This window comes from Mustela nivalis (assembly GCF_964662115.1).
Source record: "Mustela nivalis genome assembly, chromosome: 10".
Lineage (NCBI taxonomy): Eukaryota > Metazoa > Chordata > Mammalia > Carnivora > Mustelidae > Mustela > Mustela nivalis.
In genome coordinates this window covers 9,746,375-9,763,073 of record NC_139029.1, presented here as the reverse complement: position 1 = coordinate 9,763,073, position 16,699 = coordinate 9,746,375, and the positions used below count along the sequence as shown (strand labels likewise).

The window sequence follows — 16,699 nt, the reverse complement described above, 5'->3', positions numbered from 1 at the left end:
AGGGTGTTGAACACCCATCCTCTTCAGCTTAAATTTTAAACTCAGAAGGAAATGGAAGGCACAGGCACGACTGGTAAACTGGGAGTCAGGGAAAGGGGACCAGACTCAGGGTAGGAGGAGGGGGCGTGCACCAACAGATAGCACCTGCTCTCGTGTCCACAGTGCAAACACTGGCTGTTGTTTGCACTCAGTGAGGCTGCTAGAGTCCTGGGGGCCATGTGCACGCCCAGCAAAGGCAGATGACGTAGCACAGACTCAAAACGTGTTTCTTCCGAATAAAACCCGTGACGATTTTAAATGGCGAGAGAGCACCTCCCAAGGACGCAGCGAGTCTTTGTGCTTGAGAACCTCCCTGTGCTCTGGGATGAGGGCCAGCCCTGGAGCCCCATATCCCGGGTCCTGGGATCGAGTCCTGCATCAGGCTCCTTGCTCGGCAGGGAGCCTGCTTCTCTCTCTTGGCTTCTGCCTGCCACTCTGCCTGCTTGTGTTCTCACGCTCTCTCTCCCTCTGACAAATAAATAAATAAATAAATAAACAAACAAATAAATAAATAAATAAAATCTTTAAAACAAAAACCACAGAACATGTCAGTGCCTAGTTCCTGCCCCTTAGCAAGTGCGTTTTAAGGGCCAGGTGCTCTGTGCTGCTGCCGTGAATTCTTACAGCCACTGTGGCTGGTAGATCCTGTTATTATGCCCATTTTACAGGAGAGGAAACTGAGGCACAAGATCTTAGCGACTTGAACACCGTCAAGGGCAATACTGACTGGAAGCACCTCTGACCCCAGACTTAGTTTCCCCGGAGATTGACTTAGAAGAGATGCAGCCTCACTTTCTTGAAGACGTGTGCGAACAAAAGCCCCAAACACCTGCCACACGCCTGGCCCTGTGCCAGGGGACTCACACAGGTTAATCTTCAAAACAACTCCCAGTACACTTTACTGTCCCTGTTTTATAGCGAGGGAGTGTCACTGGATCTCCGGACAGCCAGAGAGCAGCACAGTGGAGATGAGACCCACGTCTGGGGCTCTGGAGTTGTGTTCCTCCCGTTATGTGCTCGTGTCTGCCTGCCCGGGCCCTGGGCTACGGCCTCGGGTCTCGGAAGCTGGCCAGTGTACCACGCACCACTATTTTCAGGGCCATCAATGCCAATTAAACTCTGACACACCACTCGGGGGAGAACGCACCCTGATTTCAGACCCTGATTCAGATTTGGAATCCGTGAAATATAAGGCCTTCTCGGGCAGCCCCAAGTCATCCTGATGGTGCAGATGAAGAAACGGAGGCCTGGCTCGGGGAAGAGCTGAGGTCAGGGTCACACAGCTCACGCTGAGTCTGACAAGAGCCAGGGCCGGGCATGTGCGGCCTCTGCTCCGTCCACCCTGGTTCTTCCCCAAGCAGGGCCACGGGCCTGGGCTTGCCAACCATGAGCTGACGCCAGCAGCCAAGGCATCGACCAGGACATGGGACATTAAACAGGCCGTTCCGGGAGGAGACCCAGTCGGGGGGCACCCACAGGGATGCCCGGGAGCATGGGTGAACGCCCCACTTTCATGTAACACGCAGGTGAGACGCCTGTGCGGATGTTCTCTGAGTCCTGAGGGGAGTGTGTGTGTGCGGATCCGGAGCCGAGAGGCCAGGAAAGGCCAGCGTCGTGACACGCAACAACACCCCCACAGCCCCCCTTTATGCTAGAATTTGAGGGCAGGGGGTGCTGTGTGAAAAGCAACCCACCCTTTAGGTGGTCCTCACTTGACTAAACCCACTGGACAGAGTGGAGTTTCTGTTTTGTTGATTAACTTCTTTTAAAAAAGATTTTATCTATTTATTTGAGAGAGAGAGAGAGAGGGAGCACAAGCAGGGGGAGCGGCAGACAGAGGGAGAGGGAGACGCGGGCTCCCTGCCGAGAACAGAGCCTGACATGGGGCTCGATCTCAGGACCCTGGGGCCATGACCTGAGCTGAAGGCAGACGCTTCACTGACTAAGCCACCCAGGCGCCTCTGTTGATTAAATTCTGCTGTATTTAAAAATTAAAAAAAAAAACAAAAACAGCTTTACTTACGTATAACTGACAAGAGAATGGACACCCTGTACAGTCTTAAGCTCATTGTTCGATGAGTCTTGACTTCTGTATAAACAGACCCACGACACCACCAGTAGGACCCACACGGTGACTCTCTTCCTGGCCCGCTAACGTCAGAATGGATTTTGACCCAGGGCCCCAGACACAGGTCACCAGCACCTCTGTTAATCTGGGTTAAAGATGCAGAAAGATCTAACTGCTACCGAGAGCTTCCTGACCCCGCATGGCGCTTGGTGCTTTCCCTGCATCGGCCAGACGAGCTCTGGAAGGCGCTCGCGGCTCCCCGCTGATCCCCAAGGGTGGAGGTGACAGGCCTGATGAGTGCCAGGTGACTCGGTCCAAAGCCCTGGGTGTGTCTCTGGCACCTTCCTTTACTCCTCGGGGCCCCTCCCTTGCCTGAGGGCGGACCAGAGCACCCACCTCCTGGGCTTATGGTAGGGATTCAGAGTAATATCTTTCTAGAGAAGTCAGGACGGTGCCTGGCGTGGAGGGAGGGCTCCCTATGTGTCAGACAAAGAAGATGATGACGCTGTCGACTTTTTTGAAAGGGAACCTGCGATTCCTGGAAGTTACGTGATCTGCCCAAGGTCATTCACAGGGCAATCAGCCACGCATGGCTTTAGCGTGGGCAGTCTGAGTCTACGCGGGTGCTCCTGGCCCTGATGCACCCTGGTGTCCTTGTCTCAGTGCCGCCGATCTGTCAGCTCCTGCACCCCCATTTCTGGGTCTCTGTCCTCCCGCAGCCCACAGAGGAGTCCCTCCTGCCCCAGATGTGTCCGCTGTAGCTTCTGGAGCCCTCAGCCTTGGCAGTCCCTCAGGTTTTCAGCTTTGGAGGACCAAGCAGGGGGGCAGCAGGAACAGGCCACCTCCCGCCTAGATTGCCTCCCGGTGAGGTTGACCCTGGAGACCGAGAGCCCTCCAGCTGTGGAAGGAGGTGCGTGGCCGAGCCGGGGCAGAGAGGAAGCAGGGCCCCCCGACTGAACTAGAGGAGGGGTCCCGCTCCTCTAGTAATGCTCTGGCCAGGCTCTGTGCTCTGTACACCTGCTCATGGGCCTGCAGCTACAGTCTCCCCTCCTATAGATGGGGAAACTGAGGCCCAGAGGCCTCAGCAACTCTGCCGAACTTTACTGGGTGTGCTGAGGCTTGAACTCGAATCCAGATTTCTGTGACATCGATCCAAAACCACAACTGCGGTGCTACCTCCCCACCCCCACCCCGCGTCTCTGCAGAGCGGACAACAGCTGCAACCACATCGTATTTTCGGGCTTACTACACACCGGGGGCTTGCTTGGGTCCTTACGTTCTCAAGAATTCCCCAAGAGTGAGCTCTCACAGAGGTACTCCTGGGGGCTCAGCGCCCCTGCAGCCCGGGTCTGAAGCGGGGTGCTCCAAGGAGAGAAGGGATTGGGTTCCTGCTGCTGTGCTAACAAATGACCACGAACTTGGAGGCTTAAAACAAGCCACACGGAGGTCAGAGGTCCAAAGCAGGTTTCCTAGGCCAAAGTCAAGATGCTAGCGGGGCTGGCTGCCTTCTGCAGGCTCTCGGGCAGAATCTCTTCTCCTGCTTTCTTCCTCTTCTAGAGGCAACCACGTTCCTGGGCTCGTGGCCCCTTCCTCCATCCCCAGAGGAGCACTGCAGCACCCACAGGCTACCTCTGACGCTGAACTTCCACTTCCGACCTCACACTCCCTCCCCTCTCTCTCTGATGCTCCCTCCTCCCTGGGACAGGGGCCCTTGGGGCTGCACCAGGCCCATCTGATAATGAGGGATAAGCTCCCACCTTGAGATCCTTAATCACAGCTGTGAAGTCCTTTTTGCCACGCAAGGCAACATCTCCTCCGGTTCCACGGACAGGAATGTGGATGTCTTTGTGGGGGTGGGTGTTACCCGGGCTCCCATAGGCTGTAAGTGCGGGGCACCCCCCCCCCGCCCTCCAAACAGCACTCCCAGGGCCAGACCAGTGGGAAGGAAGGGGTCAAGCTGGGCAGAGCAGGCTACGTTATCCCACATCCAGGGGCAAGGCCCCAGAGGAGCAGGGCACGGCGCCCACACGCCTGCAGTCCCGGCCCGGCTCCAGATGGGGCCCCGTCCATAGGCTTGTTCCTCGAAGAGCAGAATTACTTTTAAGTTCTAAAAATACCGTCCATCGCTAAACAAACACCGGGGCTCTTGTGAAATAAAGCAACAACATGAAAGGCCTGGCAAGGGGTGCCCCGAGATTCTGATCAGCCAGCAGATCGGGGCAGCTCTCTCCACTGCGGCAGCCAAAGCCATTTCCGAAGTCCTCAAAGAACTCAAGGCCAAGGTCAGGCTCTGGATAGGAGCCAGTGCCTGAGGCTGAAGGCACGGGGCGGGAGGAAACAAACACTCCTGGGGTGCCGCTGGGAGGGCTGCGCTTGCAACCCCCTCCCGTCCCTCCAACAGCCCTGCACAGGAAGTATTTTTTTTTTTAAAGATTTTATTCATTTATTTGACACACAGAGATCACAAGTAGGCAGAGAGGCAGGCAGAGTGGGTAAGGAGGAAGCAGGTTTTCCGAGGAGCCGAGAGCCCGATGTGGGACTCGATCCCAGGGCTCTGGGATCATGACCTGAGCCGAAGGCAGAGGCTTTTAACCCACTGAGCCTCCAGGCACCCACAGGAGATGTTTTTATGTCTACTGTCCTAACGGCAAAATGAAGGCTCAGAGAGGTGAAGTGACTTGCCTAAAGTCACACAGCAGGGATTCTAATCAGGTTCATCTGACTCTAAGACTAGCACCATCTAACTACCACTGGGTTACCCGTGAACTTGACATATACTTGTAGACTGTAGCTCCCTGGCCGAGTAAGTGGTTGACAGTTAAGTCCTCGAGCCCAACAGCCTGGGTCCAAACCCAGGCTCTACCAAGTAGGGACCTATATGCCTCTGTGCCTCAGTTTCCTCATCTGTAAAGTGAAGCCGATGAAAGCAGCTGCCTTGCAGGGTGCTGAGAGTATCTCACGCATTACTTCAGGTAGAGTCTTGGGTCTGGGATGGCGCCAAACTGCCCAGAGGCTGTGTCCCCTGCCCACTTTGATCCCTGAAGTCTCCGCTCCGCCCACAGCCCCATCCCCTGGGCAGGCCCGCACTGGCTATCTTCCCAGAAGTTAGCAATGTCCTTATTTCTCTTTGGGCTGAGAACACAGAGAAGGAGCAGAGGGCCCAGGCCCCCACAAGGCAGATGATCCCCAAACCCACACTGGCCAATGTCTGGGGCATCTTTTTGCTACAGAACCAAGAAATCAGTCCATGAGCAGTGGGAGCCTGTCCGCCTCCCGCTCTGCCCCGGGCTGGCTGGGGGGCCTCCGAGGCAGTTCCCATCTGCAGAGTGGGAGCGAGGAGGAACGGGCAAGAGAGGCTCCAGGACAGTATCCAAGCCCCAGCCCATCTCTACAACACAGACCCGCATCTCCACTTCCTGTCTGCCTCATTCCAAACCACACACACTTCAAGCCAGGCTCACTCCTGGATCATCATTTACCCTGTGCTGAGCTTCCAGGTACCATTCTCAAATGCCTTGAACTGCTGTGAGTCGGAAAGCTCTAGCCCAGAGCCACACAGTAACAAAGTAGCTGAGCTGGGATTTGATCAGGCCTATCGGACATCTTCGTTCAGTGAGGCCCCACGGGGTCCCAGGTGCCCAGGGTCCTAGTCAGCCCCCAAGGCTTTGGGCCCCGCTGCCAGCTCCTAGCCCAGCCCTGATCCTACATCCTCGGGGGCTACTCCACGTGGCTAGCCAGGCAAGTCAGCCCACTCCTGGTAGCACTGGTCTGTTCACCCAGTTACTGAGAACCCACACCATTCTGACTTTGGGCCGGCTGCTGGGGATAGAGCAGAAATCAATCAGACGCGACCCCTCTGCCCTCCTACAGCTTAAAGCAAATAACTAAGAGCCCAGATGCAGAAAACAGTCGGAAACTGAAATGTTCTGTGAAGGGAAGCATCTGAGCCTGACGGAGAGTACCTGGAGGGATGGGGGTGGGGGCACAGGGCAGGCCTCCTGGGGAGACGAAGCTCCAAGGACCTCTCTGTGCAGGTGACATTTAAACCTAGAGCCATGAAGGATGAGCAGCCCAATGCTTTCGGATGCCAGAGGCAGGGAATGCTGGGAAAGAACTTTCCAGGCTGAGGGATCAGCCAAGCAACAAGGCCCCCTAGGCATGTGAGGAACAGAGGAGAGTGCGACTGAGCTCCCTCGGGGACATGAGGTCAGGGAGGTGGGCACCCTGTCGCACAGGGCAAATGCATGTCCCTTCCCGAGCCCCCCACGCCAAGATGGGCACTGGGATGTGCAAGGTGCCCGAGGTCTACAGCTTCCCAAGAGGTCTTCTTCCTGCAAGGGGCATGACTCTGGGAAGATCGGCCCTCCCTGTAGGGACTGGGAGAGGCTGGCGGGAGGGAAGTCTGACTTGGAGGAAGCACTCGGACGCAGCTGGTGTCCCTCAGGCAGCACCTCCCTGGCCGACAGGCCTGTCCCGCTGCGAGGCGTGTCGCTGCAGGACTTCTCCAGCCCATCCTGGCAAGGCTGGGCATCTCGTCTCTGCCTGAACCTCAGTGGGCAGGGCGGGTGGGGCCCCAGTAGCTAGCTCCCTTATCACCTCGTTTTTGTACTCGGCATTCCTGGAGCACCCACTGAAGCCAGGCCCGGAGCGGGGATCCGATGACATAGGGATGACTCAGCCACACACCCAGTGTGCTAAAACCCAGCCACCAGCGAAGGGATCCACGGAGCAAAGGGGAAAGTGTGAATCACTGTGCTTGCCGGCAGGGGGGTAAGAGGGAGGGACGGCGGTCAGGAAGGGGAGAAGGACGTGGCTGCAAAGGGAAGGGGGAGAAAAGAGCATGTCAAAAGCTCTGGTCCCCGTGGGTGCGGGGGACTGAGGACCGAAGACACAGAAGGCTGGGCTGGCTCCGCTGCTGAGATGGCAACCGGCATGCTTTCTCAGAATGGGTGCATGAGGCACAAAGCGGGGGGGCAGAGGCAGGCAGAAGGGGCTGGGTGGGGTGTGGAGGGCCGCAGATGGCGTGAGACGTCCAAGAGGACAGCCTCAGCGGACTGCTGACCGCGGGCCGCAGGGCCCCAGGTGGCCAGACCTGTTTGGTTTTCCAAAAGAAGGCAGAAATCCATACCATGAATAGTTTCCGACTTTTGAACAGTGGTAACACGTTTAAACATTCAATAAGCAGCCTCAGGAGAGCGTATCTGTGGGTTAGCAGCTTTCCAGCCTCAAATCACAGAAGGTAAATAAAAATAAGGAGCTGCTTGATGGTGCCTGGGCCGGCCAGGAGAGGGCTTCTGGCAAGAGGGGCGTTTTGCACAAAACGCGGAAGGCAGGAAAGGAGAAAATCAAGTTCGGTTGCAGAACTGGGGAAGAGAAGAGCCGTGGGAGGCCCCTTCCGTCGGGTGCCCGCTTGATTCCCCAGGCAGCTGGTGGCAGCTCGTGGGCTCCTTCTGGCTTGTCTCCAACCGCAAAGGTATGAGAACAGAGGCTCTGCTCAGGGAGGGGGTCCCCTGGGCTCCTGGTGTCACGGAGCTGGAATGGGGCACAGGGAATGCAACCAGGCTCTGCAGGGAACTCTGTGGAAAAGTCACATGAGCTCCCAGGGGGGAGGTTTCCTTGCTGTCCAACAGGCCAGCAGGGGCCCGCCCAGGGCTGGCACCTTCGGGAATCCTGGAGGGGGTGGGGCAGGTCACAGCTCAGCACTGCAGAAATGCATGGCAGGGTGCTCCGTGGAGCTGAGACACTCCCTTTTCCCCCCGGGGCCCACCAGCCACATTCTATGACCCATGCACAAGGTCATGGTCACCCTCCTCCTACGGCAGCGGCAGTGGCCTTGGAGGGCTCTCGGTCTGCTCCATGCTGGGTCTAAGCACAGCAGGGGCAGCAACAAGGTACCCAGAGTTAGGGCCCCTCTCCAGTCCTGGGGGCCACCTGTGCCCAGGGCAGCTGCTGCGGTGACAATCCATCCTTCCGTCCCTCTTCCAGGCCAGTCCTGATATCATCCCCACTTTGCAGATGAACAAACTGGTCCTCCGAGGGGCTGAGGGGTGGGTGCAGGGTTCCCAGAGGCAGCCCGATGACAACAGACAAGTTGAGCAAAAGGGGAAGAGAATCCAGTGCAAAGGGCCGGGGCAACATTTTCCCAAGTACAAAACTGAATATTCCTGTGTGACCTTGAGTCATTAAGAAAGGCTGACCTGGGCTCCTTTGAGTCTGGCTGGGACGGGGGAGTGCAGGAGGCTCTAGGAAAGTTTGCTGTCCCGGAAGACAGTCACATGTGGGGACCCCAAGAGTCCAGGCGAGGGGAGGCCGTCTTGCGCGCAGCCCCAGTGTGCCTGGAGCTGGGGATGGGGGGAGCGGCTGGAGGCCCTGAGGGCGGGAGCCAGCAGCCAGTCTTCCCTCAATTCCCCAGCCTCCGGGGCTGAGCTGCACACCTGAGCCCACCTGGGTTAAGGGTGGCCCTTGTGAACCAGCTGCCTGTCCCGGGGCAGAGTGAGAGCCGCTCCCCACCCCAGGTAATGACCAGAATACAACACACTGGGTGGATTTCACAAATCCCATCAGCACGACATCCAGACTGGATGTAACCTGGGGTTATTGGATTTTCTGGCATCAGGAAAACCAGAGCCTAGGACAGCATTTCCGAGTGTGGGATGTCATTAGTCTAAGTGCAGCCGCCCTGCTTTTAATTACAATCCCCTCCAGCAGGGCCCGGCAGGGCGGCCCTCCTTCCTTTGCAGCATCCCTGCTCCGCTCCGGCTCTGCTCCGACAGGCTGAGAGGGGAGGGCGGGCCGGGTGTGGACGGGAACCCAGATGCCGGGCCTCCGTGGGAACTCTGCCTTTGCCTGGGAACGCAGGGGAGGGCCCCATTCTCCCTCCCCTCATGGAGGACATGGAAGCCAGGAGGAGGGGTCGGTGCAGGACAACCCCCCACCCCCACCCAGCCAAGGAGCCTGAGGCCAAATGTGAGGAGGAAACAGGCTCTGCCTTCACCCCGGCTTCCTCTGCAGGCAGGGTGAACTACCTGCCCTCGTGCCCCTCCTCCACCCTGGCCCTGGCACCTGGGCCTAACCCCCAGGCTGGCTTCCTAAACCCCATTCAGAGCCCATCCCTCTCTGCCTAAAAGCTTGCCAGGGCTCCCGAGTGTCTCGGGCCGGAGGAGGACGCGCGGCCCCAGGTGCCCAGGCCCCATCCTCGTGGGTCGTCCTCTTCCCTCCCCAGGATCTGATCTGCCGGCAAGTCTGGCGATTCTCCAGACCTGTCCTGTGGGAGGACCGAAACAGCCTCTCACGACCACCCCTAATTCCGTCTCTTCTCAAGAGGACCGCCAGAGCCGGGGCTGCTTCAAATGCAAGTCCGGTGGAGCGGCTTCCCGGCTTAAAACCGCGGGTGTAATGGTCCAAGTCCTCATTTGGACGGCAAAGTCCCTCCTGGACCTGCCTGTCGTCACCTCCCACTCCTCCCTGTCCTTTACCCTCCAGCCACACGCGCCTCCTCTGTCCCCCTGCCCCGAGAGCTGCCCCCTGACTCTTCCCCATCAGTCTCGAGTTAGAGACCTCTGCTTCGGAGAGGCCTTCTCTGGCCACCACAGGCCAAGGAGCACCCCCCCCCCCCCGTCTTCCATGCCTCCCCGTCTCAATCCTTTGGGCATGTGCTTCTATCTTACCTTTTCCTTGTCTGTTCACTAATTCATTACTTGACTCCCCTCGAAACTGCTGAGCTGTTCTGCTCTCCACGATATACTCAGCACCTAGCCCTGGGCCTGGCATGGGGCCAGGGTCAATCAATATTTCTGGAATGAATGACTCTGTGTTTCCAATACTTGGCAGAGTACCTGCTGTGGTGCCTTTGATTAAAGTGAACAGAGAAAAGCGGTAGCAGCTCCAGCGGATGGAGGATCTACTGATTACCTAGCGGGTATGTGCAAGGCCTGATGTCCCCTCAGTCGGTCCCCAGGAAGGCGGCCAGCTAGGGCTCCAGCAGAGTCCCACACCCCCAGCACACAGCTCAGATCTGGAGATTTGGAGTCGAGTCACTTTCCTCAAGTGACCTCAAAATAAGACGACAACAGTGTCCCCTTGGGGTCCCGCAAATCCCATTCAAGGACGGATGGGTGTCCTAGAGCCCCGCCTGGCCACGCGAAGAGACCCACACGCTCCTTCTGTGAACGCGTTTGGGCGGGCATCAAGCAGGCCAGTGGAACTGCCTGGAATGCGCCAACCCAGAAAAGCGGCAGGTCAGCATTTTCTGGGATTTGCTGCTTTAATATTAAAATATTCATAAAGAGAAGTAATATCACTGTACACATGTTTCCTATCTGCAAACGAGGATTAACATCTGTTCCGGCACGTGGCCAGCACAGGGCATGTACCGGGGAAGTGGCCCTGCACTCAGGTAGGGCTGCCAGATCGCCGGGGCCCCACCACCCAGAGTTCCGGTGTCGGCCCATCCTGACCAGTCTCATTCTGCATCACCGCGGATGCAACCACACCCCCTAACACCGAGCCCCGACAGTCCCCCCGGTAACTGCTTCTGCGGCTTTCCCAACCCCCCGGCCCAAGATCCCAAACAAGGTCACACATGACACTGAACTTCGTGGCTCCTGATTCTCCCTAAATCCAGGAGGTTCCCTTTGCCTTCCGTGGGTCTTCGGTGACGTCGAAGCTGCCCTGCTTCCAATCCAACCACCCCACAGGTGACGCTGTGTCCTCTCGCTGCGTCCTACCAGGAGGCCCATATGGCAGCGTGCCCACTTCGGTGATTTTCTAGTTAATTACACATTGACTAACTAGCTTTCATCTTTCTCCTCCATTCCCCCGTGAAGAATCTAATTTTCTCATTGTTTTGGACATTCAACTGTCTCCCCCTTGTCAGCAGCCCCCTCTTCCAACCAGTGCCTGCTTTCTGACCCATCTGTCTCTTGCCTTCCAGAATGACAAGATGTTTGAGGCACACCTTGTGAGTCTGCACTGCCCGACACCTGGGATCCTCCGCTCAGGTCTAAGGCGCCCTTCTCACAGGGAGCAGCGCTGAGAAACAGCTGTGGGCACCAGGCGTGGGCCCCGCTGCTAGGGGGCACTGCTTCTTTGCCCCTTCTGTGGTTACAATTTGTAAATCCTCTATGTATGTACCTCTACATAAAATTACATAAATAAAGTCAAGAGCATACTGATGTCTCCAACTCCCATCCAACACCTTCCCCCCTTCCAGACTCCTGTTTCCCACAGAGACAATCCTGACCCTTAACAAGAGATGTTTACTTATTTGCTTTATTCCACAGTAACAAAGTAACTCCAGACAATCTGGAAACCCTTCAAGATTTGCTTCCCATTCTTCTGCTCTTGTAAGCCTTCAGATGTATTCTAGGAGAAGGATAAAGTAACTTGTTTCATGTTCGTGATGTTTCACCCTCAGGGTAAACCCTCTGCCGTGGGACGGCTGGGTCAGTGAGCGAATGCATATGTGATTTTGCTCGCTGGTTCCTCAATGTTCCCCCCCACCAGGGTCCCACCATTCTGCCTTTCTGAGAATCACGTGTGAGAGCGTTTGGATTTTTGCCAATCTGAGAGGTGAGCTCCGGGTGAATTTAACTTGCATCTTCTTAATCTACTACTTACACTTTCAGCCCTGGGATGAAGGCTCTGGCCCTGGGACCAAGCCCAGGGCGCATCCCGAATGAGCTAGGCTGGGCATCCCAGCAGGGGCAGGAGGGCGGTACACAGCCTCACCGTGCCCTCCCACCTGGGCATGAACAACATGGACACACGACGCTCAAAATGAAATGCCCACACCCGTTAAGGGGAAGGAGAGCTCTGGGCATCTGGAGAAACCGCAGGAGGGTGCCCTTCTCATTTCTGGAGTAGAAAGGCTCCCCGCTGTCTTCAACAGGCAAAAGCAATGGTTGGGAGTTTTGCTCTGACGATCACAGACAAGCTGCCAGGCACCTGCCAGGGGGCCTGAAGCTCCCTCAACAGTGCTCCGAGCCAGTGGCCAAGGGTGCTGGCTGGAGGGTGCCTGGGTGGGCTGTGTCTATTAACTGGAACTTCTTTTTCCCTAAGTCAGCACCTGCACTTCCCAAACCAGACTCTTGGGCCACAGGAAGATGTCTTTAGAAATTCGGGTGGTGAGGGGCACCTGGGTGGCTCAGTTGGTTAAGCACCTGCCTTCGGCTTAGGTCATGAGCCCAGGGTCCTGGGATTGAGTCCCATGTCAGGCTTCTTGCTCAGTAGGGAGCCTGCTTCTCCCTCTGCCTGCTATTCCCCCTGCTTGTGCTCTCTCTCAAATAAATAAATAAAATTTAAAATCAATCAAGTAATCAACCAATTATCAATCAATCTTAAAAAAAAAAAAGAATTCAGGGACACCTGGGTGGCTCAGTGTGTTAAAGCCTCTGCCTTCGGCTCAGGTCATGATCTCAGGGTCCTGGGATCGAGTCCTGCATCGGGCTCTCTGCTTGCTTCTCTGCCTGCTTGTGATCTCTGTCAAATAAAGAGATAAAATCTTAAAAAAAAAAAAAAAGAATTCAGGTGGTGGAAAGATCCAGCATCGTGCCTCCAGTCTTCCTAGGCATCGCAGACTCACCAGTTTCTGCTGGCCCCCACACTGGGCACCTGCGAGGTCTCAGGATACTGAGAATAGAAGCCTTGGCTCAGAGGGGATAGGCGGGGAGCCCTCGTCCCACTCTCCCAGGCCCAAGCCTGCTCACCTCCACCCAGGGCTGCGTTTTAAGAGCTTTGGGAAACTTGAGGCCTGAGTAGAACAGCAGGACTATGTTCAATGGGAAGGGGTGTGTTTTCTGAATCTGTCTATATGGCTGCTTCTAATTTGCACCAAGATTCCACAGAGGGTCATGGGAGCCCCATTAATGCCCAAAATACATATTTATAGATGGGTGATCGGCCTAGCCTTCTTGAGCTAAGACCCTACTCGACTGGTCAAGATCCCATTAAACTTAGAAAACTATTTTAGGAATAGAGACAGGAAAAAGCAAGGACCCCACTAAGCGTTCAGGGCAGGGAGTCAGGACACGGGTCTAGGCCCAGCTTCCAGCTCGCTGGGACCTGTCACTCCACCCCCGCCCCCGCCCCCCCCCCGAGCCTGGTCTCCAGGTCCCAGCTGCCTTCCCTTCTCTCTCTGGGAAAGAAGTTCTCCGTAGCATCTCTCAGACCCCACGCTTCCAAAGGGAAGGCTGCTCTGACCCTTCTGGGAACTGGACTCCCAGGCTGGGAGGCACAGGGGCCCTGTGGGTGTGGAACAGCAGTTGCCTGGAGACGCGTCCTTATCAAGACATCACGGGCTCCTGCTGAGGTTTTCACACAGAAGCCACGCAGGCTAGGGACTAGGGACACCAGCGTCTGCCTTCCTCTCCTGCCTCCTGCATGCTTCCTCCTGCGGCCACCACCCAAAAGCTTTGTTCCTTTGGTGTGGACCGAGGACGCACTCCATGACTTACTAACTTCTCCCCTTCTGCTCCTGCCCATCTACCGTGCCGCCGCGGGGGGTTTCACCCAATCCTCTCTGTCGCGGCAAAGATCACGTCTTTTCAGGTCCATGAAGAATGGACTGGTGTGCCCCTGAACCACGATGCCGAACGGGTGGGAGATGAACTTGGGAGTGGAGGGAAGGATGTGCTCTGGGCAGTGGAGTCCGGGATGGGGGAGATGTGCCTTTTTCTGTCCAGCGGGGCAGGTGGGACCCACGACCAGGTCTGCCTCATCACCCTGCACACACTGTGCAAGGTCACCTGCACAAACCGTGATTGTCCAACCTCCAAACCTTTGCTTACGTCATCCCCTGACCTGCTCAGATCCTGTCCGTCGGTCAAGGGCTACGGGCCCTGTCTGTCTGGGACGGTCCCAGTGGATGCCTACTGTCCCAGCACAACTTTGTTTACTAGGCTCTCTCTCTCTCCCGTGGAGCTCTCCCAGTCTGGACAACAAATGGTGATAAAGTAAGATAAATAATCAACAATGATAACGTAAGAGCAGCAGGTATTTAATAAACGGACACTTCCTCTTCTAACCCCGTCCTGCGAGTTTTCTCAGTGAATCCGCAGGACCCCAGGGCAGGGGTGGTTGGAACCCCTGCGCCACCCACGGAGACAGTGAGGTTGAGTGACCTGCCCAAGGGTCAAAAGACTTGCCCTGGTCCTGACTTGACCACCCACCAGACTTTGGGAGCTTCTGTTCTTTGCCCATAAAAGGAAGCCCAGGAGTGGCTCAGTGGGTTAAAGCCTCTGCCTTCGGCTCAAGTCATGGTCTCAGGGTCCTGGGATAGAGCCCCATATCGGGCTCTCTCCCCAGCCCCTGCCACCTGTCTCTCTGACTACTTGTGATCCTTGTCTGTCAAATAAATAAATAAAATCTTAAAAAAAAAAAAAAAAAAGGAGCCCAGGAAGCGTCCTGTAGGACGGTAAGGAGGACTCTGTGAGCGACTGTTTGCTTTCCCACGGTGGATGGCACTCTGCAGGTGTTCAGTAAACGACACTTTTGTCTGCTTTTTCACTGCTTTCCTGAGAACCTGGGCAGAACCCGGAAACTCAGAGGAGCACCTTCCCTTCCCTGGTTGAGTATCTCCTAACTGCTTGGTATGAACAGGGACATCTCGGGCCTGGCTCCTGGCACCCACGTAGAGTGTAACACGGCAGGGAGGAATCCCCCTTATTGCCGGCCACTGTCCTCTCCCTAGAATCTCACCACCTTTCCCACTTACTGCTAACAAACTCTGAACAGTAACAGAGACCACCGCATCTTGGCATCCTGTCCTGCTGGGAGCCGCTTGGAAAGCCCGGCTCTGCCCGGGGAAAGCCCTCCCACCTGCCAGGAACAAAGCCCCGCCCACACACCCACCCCCGGGGGTAAGCAGAGCCCCAGCCTGCACCACTCCAGTGTGCCCCGTGGTCATCCATCCATCACCAGCGTGAAACAGTCTCTTAAACCTGCGGGCAGCTTGGGGGGGGGGGTCCGAGCTTCCAGAATATGGGAAGAAGCCCTCGCAGATGAAAAGAAATCCAACGAGAGAAAACAACTGTCTCCAGGGGCTTCACTGGTGGGTAGAGGATCCCAAAAAGGGGGGTTTGTACCAACTTCTCATCTGAGCAAGGGACACCACACTCCTGGCGGTGTGGTCACACACCTCTCACCGACTGCCCACACCCACCATCAATCGAGTAGTCAGGCGCCTTCGATAATCCCAACATCCAGCAAAACATCCCCAACCGGCTCCTTCCTCTGCTCTTCCCTTGGACCCAGGGGCCCTGCCAGGGCTCTAGGGAGTCCCGTTCCCAAACGACAGCCATTGACCTTGGCAGGTCCCAAACTCCAGAGAAGTCAATCACCCACGAGCCGTGGGCTAGGAAGATCTAGGTTCTGATTCAATGTGCAGTGCCCAGGGAATGAAAAGACACACAGCTGGGAACGGGACAAAGCCAGGAGCCCACTGGGAGACACACTTTGCCTGGAACAGAAACTCTGTCCTTGAGACGCCAACATGCACCTCCTGGCCAACATGCACTTCAAGGCTTACCTGCCGCTGGTGATCACTCAGCCCCGCCCAGGTGAGCAGGGGAGAGGTTTGGCACTGGCAGGGGAGGGCAGGGTCGGACCCTCGATAGTCTTTGTCAATTGGTGAGCTGTTCGCCTCTGAGGCCTTCTCTGAAGCCATGTTCCTCTGAAAGCTCCACCCAGAAACAATCCTCCCTTGTGGGACTGGCCAGAGCCCCCCAGTCCAGCTCCCCCCTGGGGGCCACCCAGTGCTACCCCAGACTGCCCTGGAGGAAGTGAGTCTCCCTGATCTGCAGTCACCTGAACTATGAGGAAGAAAGAAAGGGGTGTGCCCTTTTCCTCCATGGACACCAGTGCCCGGCGCACAGATTCCTTAAATGACTCGGAAGCAGGGGAGCATGATGTGTTCTGCTGGTCTTTGTGGAGGGAGACAGAGGTCAGCGCTCAGGATGGCAATGACAGGGCCACATCGCCAGCAAAGTGAGCCCTGGGGATGCTGCCCAAATCGGAGGACCTTCTGGAATTTGCGACAGACTGCGGGCGTCAACAGCCCCCTCCGCAAGAAAGTGATAGTTTCAAAGCCTCTAAGTTTTTAATCTTCTGCCTTCACCCCAGGACCCGTGTGTGGAGCCCTCGACCATGCGCTGAGCTCCCTGCTACACACCGGCCAGGAGTCAGAAGGGTTCACAGCACCAGGAAGGCCAACTCTAGCTGCATCCAGCTGGGCCCTGTCTCCAGGGCAGCTAAAAAGCAAAACTGACCAAGAGAAGCCTCTTCCTGAGGCTTGGCACGGCTTGGGGATACTGACCCACCAGTCCTAACACATTTCCTCCTTCTGCCTGAGCCCACGGCTCCTGCTAGCCTTCTTTCTTTCCTTGGGCACCGTGCTCTGCAGGCAAGGTGTGAGTCAGAATGATTCTTCTAGAAAGTCATGATCCAAAGCTCGTGGGTGAGCAACTCCAGAGAGGTTGCTAAGGGCTAAGGGCTGCCAGCCAGGGCTGTTGAGTGTAGGCCCCTGAGGTTTCTGTCTGGGCTGGGGTGAGAGTGAGTGGCAGGCCCCGTGGTACCCAGCGGCCCGGCCGGTGTGAC

General features: G+C 56.5%; 1 protein-coding gene and 1 long non-coding RNA gene across 6 annotated transcripts in view; one reads left to right on the top strand and one right to left on the bottom strand.

Moving 5' to 3' along the window:
* Positions 1 to 16,699, bottom strand: part of KAZN (kazrin, periplakin interacting protein) — a 1,028,312-nt gene that overhangs the window by 81,909 nt on the left and 929,704 nt on the right. The window lies entirely within an intron of this gene.
* On the top strand, positions 7,435 to 11,276 carry LOC309842128. The gene is made up of 4 exons (XR_014299511.1): positions 7,435 to 7,580; positions 9,330 to 9,458; positions 9,938 to 10,025; positions 11,040 to 11,276. It is a non-coding gene; the product is annotated as an uncharacterized lncRNA (long non-coding RNA).